This window comes from Camelus ferus, chromosome 4, assembly GCF_009834535.1.
Source record: "Camelus ferus isolate YT-003-E chromosome 4, BCGSAC_Cfer_1.0, whole genome shotgun sequence".
Classification (NCBI taxonomy): domain Eukaryota; kingdom Metazoa; phylum Chordata; class Mammalia; order Artiodactyla; family Camelidae; genus Camelus; species Camelus ferus.
In genome coordinates this window covers 33169984-33188733 of record NC_045699.1, presented here as the reverse complement: position 1 = coordinate 33188733, position 18750 = coordinate 33169984, and the positions used below count along the sequence as shown (strand labels likewise).

Genomic DNA, 18750 nt, shown 5'->3' with positions numbered 1-18750 from the left:
TGGATAAGGAAGTTGTGGTATATATATATATATATATATATAATAGAATACTACTCGGCCATAAAAAAGAATAAAATAATGCCATTTGCAGCAACATAGATGGACCTGGAGATTATCATACTAAGTGAAGTCATCAGAGAAAGACAGATATCATATGGTATCACTTATATGTCAGTCTTAAAAAATGACACAAATGAACTTATTTACAAAACAGAAAGAGACTCGCAGACATAGAAAACAAACTTATGGTTGCCAAAGGGGAAGGGCGGAGAGAGGGATAAATGAGGAGTTTGGGATTAGCAGATACACACTACTATATATAAAATAGATAAACAGCAAGGTCCTATTGTATAGCACAGGAACTATAGTCAATATTTTTTACCAATAATCTTTATTCAATCAATAACCAATAATGAAATATATATATATATGTATGTATAACTGAATCACTATGCTGTACACTAGAAACTAACACAACATTGTAAATCAGCTATACTTCAATAAAAAAAAGAAGTGCCCAGCCCTACCTGGAGACTCCCATCCAGGAGGTCTGGAGTGGGGCCTTACGGGTACAACATCTTTCTTTAAGAATCAAAGCTTCCCTCTCCCTTTCATGGTACCTCTTAATGAATTTGCTCACTGGAGTCATCCAAAGGGCCACAGTGACTCAAGCCACTGGAAACTCAGCAGGGAGGGCCGTCCAATTTAATCTGCCTGACCTGGGAGGCAGTCCCAGCATATGCCGGACTGTCGGCTGAGACGGGTCTGGCAAAGAGCAGGTACTTTTCTGTGAAGAATCTGCAACACAGCAGAAAACTCTCCATGTGAAGACAATGTTTTTTATGGTCTAATGCTCCTCAGATGCTGTACGAGTACTCCAGTGTTATTGCTAATTAATGATTAGTAGCTTATGATGTGACTGACCCTGGTCTAAATCACCATCGACATAATGCCTTATTTAAATAACTATTCCAAATAATAACTCCCCATTATTATTTGTTTCTTTAGTTGTTTGAATTTTATTTATTTTGGAATAGGTAGCCTATTTTAATCGTTCAATATTTTAAAAGTGTAGAAGTACACAGTGAAAATTCTCTCTACCATGCCTGACCTCTAGCCATACAAGTTCCTTCCTTGGGGACAGTCTTTTAATATATATAATACACACACACACACACACACATTTGATTTTATTCATTTATTTACTCCACACATATTACTGAGTTCCCAAAATGAGCCAGACCCTTTTCTAGACACTGGAGGAACACTCATGAACCAAACAGATGAAAATCATGTATATTTCACAGCTCAGTCCTATTTTTGACAATTGTGAACAGCCATCTTTAATCAGTTTCTTATGTATCCTTCCTGAAATAAACCACATGTGTACAAGTCAATACAACCCTGCATTTTTCCTCTCAGAATGCAAATATTGTGTAATCTTCACGCTCCTCTGGTCCTTGATTTCTCATTGAACACTGTATTATGCACAGCACTTCTATGTGAATACAGGGAACGACCTTGTGCTTTTCTACACCTGCACTGAATCTCATTGTATGAACGTATCATTATTTACTTAACCCCAGACTAATGACCATCTAAGAGGCTGCCAATCTTTTGATTTACAAATGATGTTACAATGAAAAATCTATAACCTTTCACATATGTGCAAGCATATTTATTGTATAAATTCCAGCTTTTCACCCTCTAAAGGAGTGTTTAAATAACTCTGTTGTAAGTATAAGACAGCCCTGAAGCTCAGTCCTTGATTTTCCTAGATTTAGCAAGCAGTTGTTTGTGGAACTCGAAGCTTATTATAAATACTTTATTTAGGAACAGCGGTGTCAGCCCAGACAAAATCTAATCATTTGAATGAGCCAAGTAATGGAGGAAAAGGCAAAGTGAATTCCTGATGCCAAAATTATCTAGATAATTAAGTTCCCTGCACTTGACTTTGATCTGGCAAGGTAGTCTCAGTAATAAATCAGGAACACGATCCCCGCTTTCCTGATGACTTGCTCCCAAACTCAGTCGTCCTTCTTTTGAGAAGAATGAAAAACTCAGGAGGGAGCCTTAGGGGTACTTAAGATTACTTAGCAACAATGTCAGGTTTTACAAAGCTCTCCTTCCAGTACAGCATTTAGCCACTTGAGGGCACAATTCGCTCACTTTCTAGATTCAAACACAGCAGTGTGGTATCTCTCTCTCTATTTCAAAACAGATGGAGTCGTGATTTATTAAAGGAAAATGCATATTTTAGTTTTTGCTTTTTAAGCGCAGAACCAAGAAAAACTGGGGAAACATTCCAATGTCCCAAATGATCAGGGTTGGCACTTTTTTTGCAAAGGATTATATTCTACACCATCAGCATCTGCCTCCTTTCTTCAGTAAGTCATGATATTAGACATCTGGCACTTTTTGAAAGTTGTGGTGGAGAGGAGGATGGAGAAATGTATCCTGTGATAAAGAGAGCAAAATTTGTTTTGGGGGTGTGTCGTTTACACATTCACCAATCCTGCTTCCAATGCATAACTAAAAGAATGTGGGTAGGCAGTAATGAAATAGTGGTAAGGAAGTTCTGTGCACATCAATGTCACTGATTCTACAAGTCACAGCCCCTCGTTCGTCTCTATTTTATACTCATTCCCTTTCATTCCATCATGCTTTGGTGTTACTGCCTGTACACTCCTGTCCTGACAAAAAGCCCTGCTCTGTCCATTTACTGAGGGTTAATGTCATTTTTCCCCATAGATCCTTTACTTAGATTTCAGCAGGAAGGTTCGTGAAGCATCCTGTTTTTACATGGGTTGGAAATGTAAGGTTGGTGGGGGCAGAAGAAATGATGATGGAAGTACAGCAGATCTGGGCCTGCGTTCGATTATGATGATGATTAGTCTGCCTAGATTAGAAGGTACTTCCTAAAATTCAAAAAAACTGCTTTCTTTGATTTCCATACTTCTGTTAGTTTTTTTAATTATTATTTTAAAATCAGTTCTTTTATCTTCTGATGAGATATCCTTCAGGGAATTGTTCCCTCTTATTTCTTTTGCCATTTAGGGGGAAAAAATTCTTCTCACTGTTTAGCTTTTCATCCTTTGTTCTGACTTTCCTGTGTACCCTGTAGATCCACTTTTCCCGTGAAGTGTTGGTCCAACTCTAAAGCAGAGGTGTTTTAACAGCTCTCCATTGATGGATGTCCTGTGGTTTTAAGGTCTCAGATAGGCAGCAGAAGTCAGAATGCTCTGGGGCAAAATGTTAGATGCTTTGTCAGGGTCTTCCCAGGGCAAAAGTGAGGTTTTGGGCGGGAGCGATGCAGACTAGCACCGCAGCACAAAGTAAAATAGAACAATGAGTAGGGAAGGACTGAGTTTTGACAGTGTAATAAGGTAATTTTTTAAAAAACCATGGCTTATCATTCAGGTGTCATCTACCTTTTATAATTAAAAAATGAATTTCATTTATCCACTGGTCTAAACAGCAGAAAAGTTATGAAACTTCCAGAACTGTGCTATTCCACCTCATTTGTTTAATGTTCTTTGTTTGACAACCTTCAAAATGTAAACTAAGATCCATGCAATGGTGTGGAGATATAAATATCATAGTTTAATAAGGATAAATGTAGAGAAACTCAATGGTTCATTTTAATGATTTTTAAGAGATTTCCATGCCCAGGCTAATAATTGTATATTTAGCAATAAGAAAATATCAAAGCCCATTTCTCATCTTTTCCTGGAGATAGATTTTTTATTATTTATTTAAAAGAAACTATGCTATTTTTTATTGAAGGATAGTTGATTTAAAATACTATATTAGTTTCAGGTTAACAACATCGTGAAGATACATGTATATATAGACTCATACCACGTCTTAAACCAGTCATTTCTTGATGGACACTTGGGTTGCTTCCGTATCTTGGCTAATGTGAATAGTGCTGTAGTGAGCATTGAGGTGCATGTATCTTTACAAATTAGTGTTTTTGTTTTCTTTGGATATATGACCCACAGATCCCTTACATAGATTTCAGCAGGAAGGTTCGTGAAGCATCCTGTTTTTATATGCGTTGGGAATGTAAGGTTGGTGGCGGCAGAAGAAATGGTGATGGAAGGTTTTTGAGGCCCCTCCGTGCTATTTTCATAGTGGCTGCACCAATTCCCACCAACAGTGTACAAGGGTCCCTTCTCCTGGAGTTAACAGTTTTTAAAACTGAACGTGTGCTTCCTTCGGTCTCTCTCCGCTTACTTGATGCAGGGTGACGTGGGCAATGCTTTCTCCCCCATCAGAATTCAGAGACGACGAGTGCCACACTTTTTTTGAGATTCCCTCCATTTCACAGATAGGAAGCAGACCACAATTTCTTTATCTTACATTTAATAGATTTAGACTTCTGTTATGTCAAGGTACCAGTTAATGTCCGCGAGGGTGACATGCACAAAAACACCACATACTCTGTTTCACTTTTGAGAAAATTAAAAGGAGACAGACTCAGAAACCTTAGATCTCATTCTCTGGCTCAGGATTTGTTGAATTTGCCTCCAGAGCAGGGGCGTGGGAATCATTCTTCGGTTAATTTTATTCTGCCTCCCCATCTCCCACAGATCTTCTAAGCTTACTTGTCCTTCCCTTCCCTTGTCCCACTCTTGCAGAAACCCACCCCCTCCTCACCCCAACCCATCCCACAAGCCTAGTTCAGCGCAATCTTGGAGTTCTGTTCTCTCTCTCTTCTTACATCCTTGATCTTTACATTTCCTGGTTGCAAAACTTCAGACCTCACAGTCGTTGAGCTGAATGCTGCCCATGTCCACACCACCCAGGAAGTTCAGGTGCTACTGTAATTCTTTTGTAGCATCCATGAGCTATTCTTACTGGGGAGAGGAAAAGGGAAGGGGTTTCTCTCATTCCCGTACCCAACCCGTGTGTGAAGGAATCCCGTCAGTGGCTGCTTCCTCTTTGTAGGAACCAACATCAAATTTTCAGTCTGTCTTTACTTCGCGAAAAAGCAAAATTATAACACTTAATGCTTCCCAGTGCCCCTCCCTACAAGATTTTGAAACCAGTGAAATATTGTCTAGATTGAACATAAAGAGCATCCTTAATGGGGAGAAATAGAGGAAGCGTTTTCTCCAAAGGGGAACCACTCTGCCTGGAGTGGAGGAGCTCCAGTGCTGAAGAAAGGACACAGGATCAGAGCCAGGAGACTGGGTCTCAGCTTCTTCTTCTGTAAAATGGGATAACCCTGTGATGTTGGGGAAGATTAATAGAGACTCTACCCAGGCAAGTACCCTGTGAAATGTGAAATGCTCTACAATTAATTAACTTGTTTATGTGACGTATATGCTGTGGATCCCTGATCTGTTTGTAAACAACTTGAGGGTAGCAGAGATTTGTACTGTTTCTCCCTTTGGGACCCAAACAGTTTTGCACATGGTGGAGCTGACTCAGTTAATGCTTTTCGGTACTGGCATGTGGAAGGGGACACGGCCGGTTGATTACTAGCTGAGTTTACTAGTGTTTTGTTCTGGTAGGGGTTGGGCGGCATCACGGCCCCAGCAGTATCACTGATTTCTCTGGCATCCTAATATGCTGATTATTTCCTGTGTAAAGTCCTGGTAGAGACTGAATAGCTGTCCCAGTTTGCCTTTATTGTCTGTCTCTGGCTGAGATTCAACTCTAAGTAGGTGCCTAGGGAAGGCATTTCTCTTGTGGGAAAGTTTTGATGTGGTCTCATCCCTGGGGACTGGATTGGACATAAAGAAATCAGTTCTTCTATTGTCTTGTTTTGAGAGATTAGCTATGGACTTGTGCAGGTCAGGAGGGTAGACAGTTGGTGACCACCTTCCATAACAATTATGGCTGGAAAAGAAGCCCTATTTCTCTAATACGCCTGTGGGGGCACCCTTCTCACTCACAGATCCCCAAGACTCAAATGCCACAAAGCTGTCACAGGAAAGGCCCATTGATAACCAATCATGTAATATTTTTTGATAATCACATTATAGTTTGCCTTCACTGTTCTCTTTCCCACATCGATTGGAATTCAGGTTGGGCTCCTATGCTGGTGAAACAGACTCTGTTAGTTTATGGGACCTACTCAGTAGGTGAAACCACATTCACTGAATGGGTTTGATGACATAGAACAGAAGGGGAACTCATGAAGGGTGGAAAGTTTTCTTCTTTCCATCCAGAATCTGTTTACTCACTGGGACAGGATGGTGGCAGTGCTTTCTGGTTAAAGATGTTGTGACAATAGTTCCCTGGCCAGCAATAGGCAGTGTTGTGCAGACCCTACATTTTTGCCCTGTACTTCGTGTTTCTAACACCCATGTACACCTTTCCCTAAAGACAGTAAGAATTCTTTGAAAATCAGGATTTGTCCTGAAATTTAGCATTACCCAATAAATTATTCTATAGGCAGGTCAGTACCTCCCAGGAGTTCTTGTGCTCTCTTGGTGAATGTTGGGTATGTGACTGGAGAAGGAGCGTGACAGCACCAGCAGGACTCCTACTTGATTTTGCTGAATGTAAATTTCAAGACAGGCATGGAGTAGAGTGGGTGGGTGACTCCAGACATGCAGCTCTGAAGGCGGCCACCTCCAAAGTTGGATGAGTCCCTGAATAGGCCTAAGGACCTCCCTGCTCCTCCAAGGTCACTGACTTTTACAGGAACTATGGCGCAGAGTGTGAGCACAGGATCACTGGAGTGATGAGCATGATCCCACCTGACACCCCATTGGGGGTAGGCGTAGGAGCCCAGAGAAGGATACACTTCTTTTATGTGATCTCTATAATGTCTTCTCCCAGAGTTGAGTTGAAATGAAACCAAACTCTAGCACGAGGAGAAGTGAAGTCCATAATGTTACTCAGTCCTCCAGGTGGTCTGGGGACAGGCTCAGCCCCTTGTGGACATGTCACTCCGATATGAGTGTAGGAATTGAGAACTCTCCTCTCTCCTCCTTCCTCGCCTCTGTCACAGAGCAGGATCCCTGTCCTTTGAAAATCTTGCCCGCCTAGCAATACTTGTCTGATGCAATTACCTAACCAGTATTTTTGAGCCCCTACTGTATGCCAGGCACAATGCTCAGTGCTGAAAGGGACAAAGAGGAGGCCTGCCCCTCCTGGGAGGCAAACCCCAGTCTCCTAAGAGACACCAGAAGCACTCACAACAGCACTGATCTACGGAAAGGCACACATGCAACTTTGTCCTGCAGTCACTTGAGATCTTTGCAGGTTCTCCCACCTCCAAAACCCAGACAAGCATTCTCGTTCACTAAGTACCAAAGCAGGCATGTGCTTCCAGAAGTTGTTGGGGCCATCTGGACAATTTATTTCTTAGTAGGCCAGCTATTCTCCAGTTCCAGTATTTTCTCCCCCAACCCAAACCAAGGCATCCGACAATATTAAAATCACCAGGAATGACAAAGCAAGCATTTTAACCAATAGTACTGATTTATTCATTGGCTATTTTTTTTAATGGATAGAGAGAGAACTAATAAAGGTTCTGTCTGAAACCAAAAGAAAAAAGCCAGCTTCAGCAACAGTAAAAATTGGAAATTTTCTGTTATGTGTGTGTGTTTTTGTCAGCTGGCAGATTTGTTTTAGGAAACTATTTGCAAAGCCTGGAAAAAAATGTGCTCCCTCTGTCTCTCCAAAGAGCATACAGGTTGGTTCATGTTAGTCCAACACGTGACAGTTCTGCCTGGTGGACTTTTTAAAAAAAAATGCAGCCCAGAATCGGAATCAAAATGGTTTCTTTAAACATGAATTTTAGGTATTTTACAAAGCTAAAATTGCTGAAATGTTTGTTTTGTTTGTGGGCAACTTTTAAAAATTTAGTGTTTTAAGAGAGTAAGAAGCATATTTGCGGTAGGTACTTTTTAACATTCTTCTTATTTTTTATTTGACCTGTCACAGCCTCTTTAAGAAACATGAATTCAGTTAATTGAATCAAAACTAGAACCCAAAAATATTTATTTATGTATTTTCAAGTTCTCAACTTTTCAGGCGTAGCTGGTGATTGGATTGACTCCCAAGAGACTATTTTGATATTAAGAATATTTTCCTATAGGAAGTCATGATATTATATTCCTGAGACCAGGAATAATAACCCTGAGATCCAGTGAAGGGATAGAAATTTTACAAGGTAAAGCATTTTTTAGGGAGTCACATGTTTAAATATCAGTGAATACCTACCAGATACTTTTTAAAAAATGTATAGTATACCCTTGTATTAGTTACCTGTGGCTGCATAACAAAAAAAAACTTCGCAGCGTAAAACAACAGTTATTATCTCACGGTTTATGTGGGTTTTCCAGGTGCGGCTTAACTGAGTGCCTCTGACTCAGGGATCTCAGAAGGCCATGGTCAAGATGTCAGCCAAGGCTGTGATTACCTCCATGGTCAGCTAGGGGAGGAGTCACTTCCAAGCTCACTCATGAGGCTGTTGACGGTATCCAGTTCCTCTTGAATGGTTAAATGAAGGGCCTTAAGTCCTCACTAGCTGTTGGCAAGAGGTTTCCTTGAATTCCTTGCTACGTTGATTTCTCCTTGGGCAGCTCACATGGCAGTGGGCTTCTTCGGAAAAAGAGAGAGAGAAGCCGGAGTCTTTTTGTAACCTAATCTCTAAAGTGACATCCTGTCCCTTTTGCTGTCTTCTCCTGGTTAGAAACGAGTCACTAGGTCCAGCCCATATGCGAGGGGAGGGAACTACACAGGGAGTGAGAGCACCAGGAGGCAGGAATCACTGGGAGCTGTCCTAGAAGCTATTACCACAGTTCTTAATCAAGCTACGAAAAATTGGGGTGCTCCAGCTGTGTGCATTTGAAGGAGCATGGTGAGGTGGGAGGGTGAGTGAGAGAGGTTAGATTACTGCTGCACATGCTGAGGGCAGAGCTAGCTGTGGAGAATTCATCAGCCTGGTGGATTTCTAGGACATCTGCAACATGTCTCTCCCTGATAGAAAAATAACCACTCCTTGACAGATCCTCTGAGGTGAGAAGAGTCCCCACCCCTAGCCCTCCCTTACTAACCCATACTCCAAAGAAATAAGACTACCATGTAGGGGGAACTTGGTTTTTTTCCAACTAGGTTAAAGCAGATTTCCCATTTTCTTAGATTCACAGTGGTAGAGGAAAAACCCTAAGCTGAGCATATTAAGGAATTAGGGCATTTATCCCCTTGCCCAGCAGGTAGCTCCTTATCGACCCCACTCCCCTTTACATCACACCATGCATTCACCTCCCAAGCATCTGTTAATATATATAAAATCTATATAAATACATAAAATCTATATAAGTCCTCTGAGTGAAATCAAAAATGTAGCTATGGAAGGGCGAGTTTTGCAGGATATCTGAAATGTATATTGCTAATGTATTTCCAATTTGCTTATGTAGAATAAAATACATTCTTATTCTAGTCATCCAAAAAAGCCCACTGAAAATAGAGTTCTAATAAACCAACTGGGGCTTGATCTATGTAACAAATTTCTGAGCTCTCCCTAAGTGAGAATCACAAAGAATATTCAAATGACTTAGACCTCAAAACCACATCATGGTAGCTGGGAGTTGGAAGAGCTGCAACGATCCAGTGAACCTCTTGATTGCATTGTCAGTATCATGTTTAAGAACATTTTAGGAAAAAATATGGAATAAAAAATTTGGAATTGGGTACCTTCCCACCTCCCCTTACTTTGTCGCTCTCCTTGACACCCTAAGCAACTGGGGATCTTCCCCAAAGCAGTGCCTCATGGTTAATAATTACCCCTTTATCCCTTTTATTTCCTTTCTCCACTCATATCTACAGTCCATAAATCTAACCTTTTTGTAAGAAGGAAAGAAACTGCGTAAACTAATTCATATGAAGGTGGGAGTGAATGATATATAAGCCACTTAATAGTTCAATCTGCTAAGCCGAGTCAAAAAAAATATTTGGTCACATGGATATCCTAACCAGTAAAATTTCGGTTAGATCAACAAAATATTGCTTTTAAAAAGTTTCAAGCAAGGTTGGAGAGAGATTTTTCTTTTTTTTTCTTTAAGCAGTCAGTTTTCCCCAGTAGGTTTTGAATGCTTGTATATTTGTGGTTCTTTTTAATGGGAATCTGATCTGGGTCAGACCTACAATCATAAACATCCCAACTTTCCCTTTGGGTCTCTTGCTATTGAAAATTAGCTGGACTTTTCCTGAACAAGGAAGTGGGTTTTAAGGAGAGTGGTTATGCTTTCACCTGTTTCTGAAAGGTGGTGTTCTCTTTGCCCCAACTTGAGGTCCTGTTTTATTTCATAGGAATGATGGTTTTCCAAGCTCTCACTTAAGAGGAAGTTTTATCTGTCTCATAAAAAGAAGGGATGGGGACTGATGTAACAGAACCAGTACTCTGCAAATAGAGGAGCTGAGAGCATTTTGTTCTTTCATGTTCAATTCTTAGTAGTTATAATAGTTGTTCTATGTAAAGACGCCATATTTGATGTCTAAATTGTAGCTCATCTATTGAGAAAGCCTAGATTACTTCCAACCCCCAAAAGTCTTTAAAAGTGGTGCAGTAACAAGTATTAAGAGTTTGCTGTTGGTTTCTGTTTTTCTCTCCCTCATTTGATTTCCGTTTTTGAGTGCATTGTTTTTTAACATAACAAGACTGTAGAGAGAGAATATGGGGTCATTTATTGTAGTGTTTCTAAACAATGTGGTAATATTTTGTCTGTGGCATCTCAACTGCATTTGCTTTTTGTGGGCATGGGGGCGGGGGCCGAAGTTCAGAATACAGTACCGGCATTTATACACAACATTGCAGCCTAGCCCAAGGAGCACGAGGTTACTACAGGGCAAGCTGCTGCTTGTAACTGTCCCCAGTGCCTCCTTCCAATCTTGTGCCACTTCCCAGGGCAGTCAGCCTTATGTGGACTCTGGCTGGTGCCCTAGAATGAGTTTCACATTCTGTCTTTCTTGCTCTGATTTGTGAAGATGGAACATTCTCTTCCCCCTACACCTTAGGATTTTTCTTTCCATTTCCATTTTTCACTGATTCCTTTGTGAGTTTTTGCTTTGATCTAACCTAAAATATTAGAAATAGGAGTGAAAACAAATAATGGCATGAGACCATGGAATGACAAGACAAATGTTTTATTTTTAAGCATTTATTTATAAACCTTCCCATCCTAAAAAGTGTCTGAGGCAGCTTATGGAGATTGTGTAACAAGATGTAAAATATCTAGGTGAAAGGAAAATAAGGAGAAAGAAATCAGTGTAAACCTGGGTAAGGTTTAATACCCAGAATATATTTTAATGTGCTCAACAGTTCATTTAAAACTCAGTTGCAAATCTGACTTTGAACTTCCTAGCAGCCAAGCCAAAAAAAAAAAAAAAAAAAAAAAAAAAGCCACAGTGAACTACAGGATTCATGTCTGCCAAATTAGAACCAGACGAGTTCTCCTGGATCAGCGCTTCTCAAACATGAACGTGCATTTGAATCACCTGGGGTGTTGTTAAAATGCAGGTTCTGATCCAGCAGGTCTGAGGTGCAGCCTAACTGGCTCCCAAGTGATGCTGATGCTGATTCTGGTGCTGCTCCTCCATGCACTTCCTTTGAGTAGCGAAGTCTCAGCTCACCCATAAGTACTTACAAAGCATGCTCCCGCTAAAATATATAGCCACGTTAGGTTTGCAGGTTTCCTACGTGATTCTGGAATATACCAGATATTAAGCTCTGAGATGTCTAACCTCTAACTAAAATAGTTTGTTTGAGAAAACATCCTTCAGCTCTTATAAATAATTTTAATAAAAGACCACATCATGATAAAGTTCTGGTGAGTCTGATTGTCGACCAGTGAGACTGTTTACTGTTGTTCTTAGAAGCAGCAATGGTTACAGGCACTGGGTCTAGTGTGAGCCTCAGGGCACTCAGATTTAAATTACACTGTGCCATTTGCAAGCCTTGTTACTTTGTGCAAGTTATGCAACCTCTCTGTGTCTCAGTTTTAGCATCTGCCTAAAGAGACTAATAGTAGGACCTGTCATAGGTACTATTAGTTACTATCAGAATGGTGCCTGCAAACAGTAAGGATTAAATATGGTTAGCTACTTTTATTATTCCATTTAAAATAAATTTTCCTGGGAGTGAAATGTGAACGATAAATAAAACCACCTCCTCAGCTGCTCACCTTGTCTGGGTACCTCAGAATAACATACCTAGATTTGCAATTTTCTTTGGAATGTTTGATTAAAAGACATCAGATAACTGTAAGGTATCACTGATATTAATAGGCATTTGAATTTTGTTCTGCTGGAATCAGAATCCGTTGCTAACACATTATGAAAGGGAGTGAGACTCACCAGAGTTTCTGTGTAGTTTTTGAATGAGCGCGTCCTAGTCATATAGAGGGTTTTGCTGCATTTCCATCAGCAAATAGTTCATCAATTCTTTGGCTCCGTCTTTGCAAAAAGGGCTAGAGGGGGAGAGTTTTAAAACACAAGGAAAGAAAAAGAAATTGCTTTGAAATTGCCAAAATAGTTAGGTTGAGAGTGTTTATTTAAAAGCCTGGAGAGCTTTTTATACAGAAAGCTGTTTCGATAGTGTTGTTATCAGGAGAGACAGGCATTTACTCCCCTGTCTACTTCAGTCTAGTACATGTTGCTAGTGACCTGCTATTAAATCAACACTTGTGTCTCTAGCTGTAAGAAAACCAATAAAACAGAAAAACCAATTTCTCTGGTATTTTATCCTTTCCCTTTCCCATATCAATAGCCAAGTTCCTTTTAAGACCTCCCTAAGCCCAAATCATCTGGCCACACATCCTGTAAAACATACTAAGATGCACCCACTTCCTTATTTATTACGTGTACCCTATGTCTAATTTTATAACAGTCTGCAAAGTAGGGGGGAGCTTTTTTTGCCTGTAGGTTAAACTGAGTAGAGTGACTGTTGACTCAGTTGACAAAATGTTACTTTTGATAAGCATTTAATTTAAAATTCATTCATTTTGATTTTGAGGTTTTACTTTTCATGTTTAGGAGCTAATCATTTTTGAGGATCTCAGGCATTTTTTGGAATCCTGAGACACTCACAGATCATAGATTCTTGTGTCTGTCATCCTAAGAGAAAAACACGACCCGGCTTGCAACCCAGCCCCAGCTCAGAGTGGCAAGTCATCAAACACTTGCGATCTTGTAAGGAAATGGATTTCAGTGACTGGATAAAGCCGGGGAGTGCTCCCTCCAAAAGCATTTTGCCATTATCTTAGAGGGTGTGAGAGAGAGAAAGATGGGAAGAGGGTATATCAGAGAGATGGAGAAGGAGAGAGACTGAGGGACACAAACAGAGGCAGAATAAAACATACAGATTAAAGACAGAGAGAGAGCCACCAAGAGATACACAGAGCGATGTAGATAAACTGAAGGATGGAGCGAAAAACCCAGAGAAATTGATCCATTCCTTAAGTAACATATTGTAATACCTCACAGTCATGCAGAGTGTTAAAAGTTGCCCACTCAGCCATTTTACACAATCTTAATAGGAAGAGAATCTTCATCTATGTCATATTTAGCAGTTTAAAAAGCACTTCTCCAGTATCATTACATTTGAGACTTAACTCCAACCTTTTGTATCACAAGAAAATTGCCTTGTCCACCTTCTATTTGTAGAACATTCTGGAGTTTTTTAAAGGGCATTCTCACCCAATATCTTATCTGGTGAGGGCTGCTAATCAGGGGTTTCCATACAAGCCCATCTTCCCGGGTATACAGGCAGCTTAGATTCCAGGCATTACTGATACTCAAAAGACAGTGAAGATAATCCAGGCCCCCAAATCAGCTATTTTTTTCTCTTTTTTTTCTTAAAAAGCATGTATTTGATATTATTACTTTGCTACAGGTTCTATAGTGAAATAACAGAAAGAAAAAAAATTGACACCAATTCCATTTCAAAATCAAATTACCTTTTTCATTTCACCATATTGTATTTTAACCCTTACCCTTTATGTGCATTTAATTTCTGAATACTTACGGCCTTCTCGTACATAACCTTTTATATTCTAAATTTTCATTCCACATTATGCAGTGAGGATAAGCCATTTAACTCACTTCAGTCTCACTTTCAAAGAGATACATAGGAAGCACCAAGGATTGTTTGAGCTTGAACAACTGTCGCTAATCCTTTGGCTCTCTTTGAGATTTCCAAGGCCCTGTAATAGTCTCAGAGTATAGATGGCTAGGCTTTTGGCTCTATGGTGTGACGGGGTGGTCCTCCGTGTACTCCTTGGCAGGTGTGGGAGTGAGTGACACAAATATGTTTTCATTCTAAACTCGGTTTCGGTTGCCATTACCAGACATAGAAGATACATAGGCATTTGCATCCCAAAGGATCCCAAAGGATTAATCTACACCACCACCCTTCTTAACCAGGCTTTTACACAGGAAAAATTCCCCCAACTTGATGAATCTTACCTTTGTGGCCTGTTGTTCAGTCTGCTAGAGTTGAGGCCAACTCAAATTATCAGTAACAAGCAATTCACCATGATGGCGCCCATCACCCTCGTAAGAGAAAGCCCACCTGCCTTGAAGAGCACAGCCTCCTGCACCTTGTGCTCCAGTGAGTTTAGCTTCTCACTGAATTTCTCCCTGGGCTTCATCCCTGCAACCAGCAGATGGAGGCGTTCATTCCTTCTGTCGGGCTGCTCAGCTGTCCTCCCCAGGCCTCCTTTCTTCCTCCCCTGTTGGCCGACTCGTGGTAGAAGCTCAGCCAAGGAGGTGTTTCCAAGTGTCCAGTTGTTTAAACAGGTGGCCAGTGTGCTTTTAACTCTAGCTCACTTGTTCCTTGAGCTCCACTCCGAGCTGGAGAAGCCCATGGGAGAGAACATTGATGTCATCCCGGGAAAACATGGCAGGGCAGTTTTTCCCTTTGTTTCCTTGCACTGGATAAATAGACTAAGCTGAAGAGAAGCCAAACTGAAGTTTTTGACATTGTGGCTCTGAAAGATTTCAAGGTTACTTGAGTTTAACATATTGTCAGCAAAAGAAATAGAGGATGATCCCAAGACAGTAAAGAGCAGAGTTGGATCAACGATTGGATCTAAGAATGACCAGCTTCCACAAGTTAACCTCTAACTTCCTGGAGCTGCTCAGTCATAGCAGTTTTAAAAATAAGTTGAGGGGCTGTTGCTGAATCAGTGGAAAGAACGCGGAGATTCTAAAATAGTTTGTAATCAAGAGAAGCCATGGGAAGCAGCTCTGGAAGGGAAATTGTTGATTAATACCACCTGTCCTGTTCTATGTTGTGATGCATATGACTGAAGAGAACCATTTTTGTCCTCGTTCGGGGAAAGCTGAGATTATACTAAAGGCCTTGCACATACATTGGACCTGTAGTTACTATAGTAACTCAAAATAACTTTGCCATAACAGTTGATTTCTATTTCAGTTATGGGCTGTCGTCTCAAAAATTGTTAGACAATTTAATTCTTAGGATTCTTCCCTAGCTAATATGAGGCATTTAATTTACCACATATAAAATATGTGAATCTGAAATAGAATATATATATGCAAAAAAACCCACATGAGCCTGTTAACCATTTGTTAGTAATTACTCTTACCTGGTTTAGGCTCTAGATTATTGACCATGCAGGCAGATCTTCCCTTCCAAGAGAGAACATTATTATTTTCTTACATTCCTTTCTTAAAAATCATGTATACTTGAGGAGGGGATATAGCTCAATGGTAGAGTGCCTGCTTAACATGCATGAGGTCCTGGGTTCAATCCCCAGTACCTCCATTAAATAAATAAATAAACCTAATTACCTCCCCCCACAAAAAAACAAAACAAACAAACAAAAATCAAGTAATGGAAGCAGTTACTACTGATACAGACATTCAGGGGTGCATTGTTTGTAGAGGATTTTTTTTAAAATACAATACAACTTAAAAGAATATTTTTAATCACACAGATTTCACAAAACATATCACTTAGCATTCTTGCCGGTAAGAAATATGATGATCCTTGGGAAATGCATCTTCTTAAAACAAATTCTTAAGCAAAGTCAATTAATCTTCCTGGGAGTCAGCCTTCTGGCTTGCAAAAAGCGATATTGGACTAAATTCTTAGGAAGTTCCCTTCCTGCTCTGTACTCTGTGGAAAGTGCATTCAGTATGGGGCAGAACACTTGAATGCCCGTGGTGATGATGTTTGACTACATGGGTTGTCACCCCTTTGGAAGCGGTGTACAAAATCATTGACCAGTGTGGTGGGCTGTGTGGGAGAGGCAAGTGGTGTCCCTTTATTGGAGTATAGGAGTGGGTTTAGTGACAGCTAACTTGCTTATCCAGTCTGGCAAGACTACTACTGTTGTGATTTACACAGACCCTTTCATCTAGCTACTTCAAAGCATTTTTACAAACTCTGCCTCATTATTTCTTCAAGCACAGCATAAAGAAATGTTGATTGGTATCTTTTCAATTAAGTTAAAGATGAAGAATAGAACTAAAAGGGATTCTTCCAAAAGTATACTGCATTGCAGAGGGACAAGATATATAAAATGTTCATCACAGCTTTGTAATTTGCAAAAAAGGAAATAATCTTAATGCTTATCTTTGGAGGCCATTTGTGTGAATAATGGCATCTTCATAATATGGAATCATGTTTATTTATACTGGGGAAATGGTCATAACTGAACAATGATAAATGACCACAAAAATAAGATAAAGTTTTGTATATAAAATATTTGATAAAAATGTTGTTTATTTAGAGGGAAAAAGACCAGAAGGAAATTCTCCAGTCTTAGCAGTGATTTTCCTCAATGCAGCAGGATATCAGATGGTGGCTGTTTTATTTTTTTCTACTTTTCTGTACTTTTCAAGTATTCAAGATTTTAAAAATGGATACACATTATTTTATAATCATATATTGTTTGCATAATCATATGTACATATGATCATGATATAATTCTAAAAGGGAAAGAATGAACTCTTCTGGTCGGAGAGAATGACAGCTACAAAAGCCCCGAGCTGAGAATATTTGGAATATTCTAGGCCTTGAAGAAGGCCACTTCCTGAAAAGTAATGACTGGTAAAATCAGAGAGATCACCAAGGGCCAGGTCATGTAGGGCCCATGCAAAGATGTTTAGGAACCCCTTGTAGGGTCCTGACATAATCTATTTTACACTTTTGAAAGATCCCTCTGACCAATACATGAAGAGTGGATTGTAAGGGGCAAGTGTGGAAGTCAAGAAACTGGGAAAACGTTGCAGGTATCCAGATGAGAAATGAGTGTGGTTTGGAGTGGAGGGTGTAGGTTGGGGCATGTGTCTGACTTATTAGCTCTATGAAGGGAATAATCATCACCTAGCTATCATTTACTAAGTTCTCACTCATTCATGTGCACTACAGCCCTGTAAAGGAGGCACAATCATTAAGCCTGCTGGGCCTTTGGAAAAGCTAAGTAACTTGCCCAAGGCCGGTTCTCTGGCTTCAGAGAACCACTCCCCGACATAGCCACTCCATAAACATCAGCTCTGCCGATAGGAGTGGTGGCAGCGGAGGTGAACAAGGGTGAGCAGAAAGGGATATCCACCTCACACATATCCCCGCATCCCATCTGTGAACTGCCTCCTTCCACTGTTCCACGGCCTCTCCTGATGGCATCTGAGGTTCAGCTATATCTACCTGAATCGAAATTGGGCTCCCCCAGTTTGACAAAGGCAGATTTGGAAGGCATCACTGAGACAGCCATGTTGTGGAGTCGAAACAGTACTAAACTGGATCCTGTGCCCACTCCTTAGCTAACTCCCAGAGTGCACTGTCACTTCACCTCTCATGGCCTTGGCTTCTCATTGATAAAAGCTGGGGCTCAGGCGAGGTGCCTCCCAGTTGGCACACCCCAGGATTCTATACTAATCCCTTCACTGTGTCATCCATGGTCTGTCATCTTTTTCCTGGGGAGGCCACCTACATGTCACTGACATTTGAAGCTCATTGAGTATTCTGCCCATCATCTAAATTTAATTCTTTTCCCTTTGTTGAAATCATTTTCTCACATTTATCTTCTTTTTCACTTGAATATAGGAAGTAGTCAGTTCACATGACCATTCACAGTCAGTTATGACTCTATTAAAACAGAGTTCAGTAAGTGGGTAAGATGGTGTCTAGAAAGAGCTGGAAACAGAGACTATCAGGCAAAGGGAAATGTGTGTGCCAGTTGCTACGATGCCAGGGCAATGATGCTACAATCCAGTAGGCAGAGTGGCCTGGAGAGGTCAAAGGACAGAGCAACTCAAATCTGTTCCCAGCACGGTGTCACCCCCATTCAGCCTCCAGTGAATTGCCCAGTCTAGAGAGACTAAAGTAAGACATAGGAAATCCTATTCATTTGCCTCCATGGCTTTTGAACTTGCACATGCAAAATAGTGGCTCCTGTGTGTTCTTGGTAGAACACACAATATTCCAAGTATCCTTTTCTTTTCTGGAATACCTGAGAGCATTTATTATTGTGCAGGATATTTCAGTAGAGAATCCTTGTGCTCTAATGTTTCCTTCTTTGATGTGGAATGTTCCTCTGTAGCCAAAGTTTATTTTAATGTTTTCCCAAGTGATTTCTCAGAATATTAGACTTATGAAGTATACTGTGAAAGAAGAAATCAATGAAATGAGTTCTGAGGTCAAAACATTTGGGGAAAGGATCAGAATCTCTCCCCCTCTAAGCAATTCTCAAGGCACATTGGCCTGTTTAGGTTGGTTTACCCCAGTCTTTCCCAGTAGCATTTGATAAGCTACCC

The 18750-nt window shown here is 40.4% G+C and overlaps 1 protein-coding gene and 1 non-coding gene across 7 annotated transcripts in view; both read left to right on the top strand.

Annotated features, from left to right (window-relative positions):
• DOCK8 (dedicator of cytokinesis 8) overlaps window positions 1–18750 on the top strand; it is a 223965-nt gene that overhangs the window by 127438 nt on the left and 77777 nt on the right. The window lies entirely within an intron of this gene.
• On the top strand, window positions 15683–15754 carry TRNAV-AAC. The gene has a single exon. It is a non-coding gene; the product is annotated as a tRNA-Val (tRNA).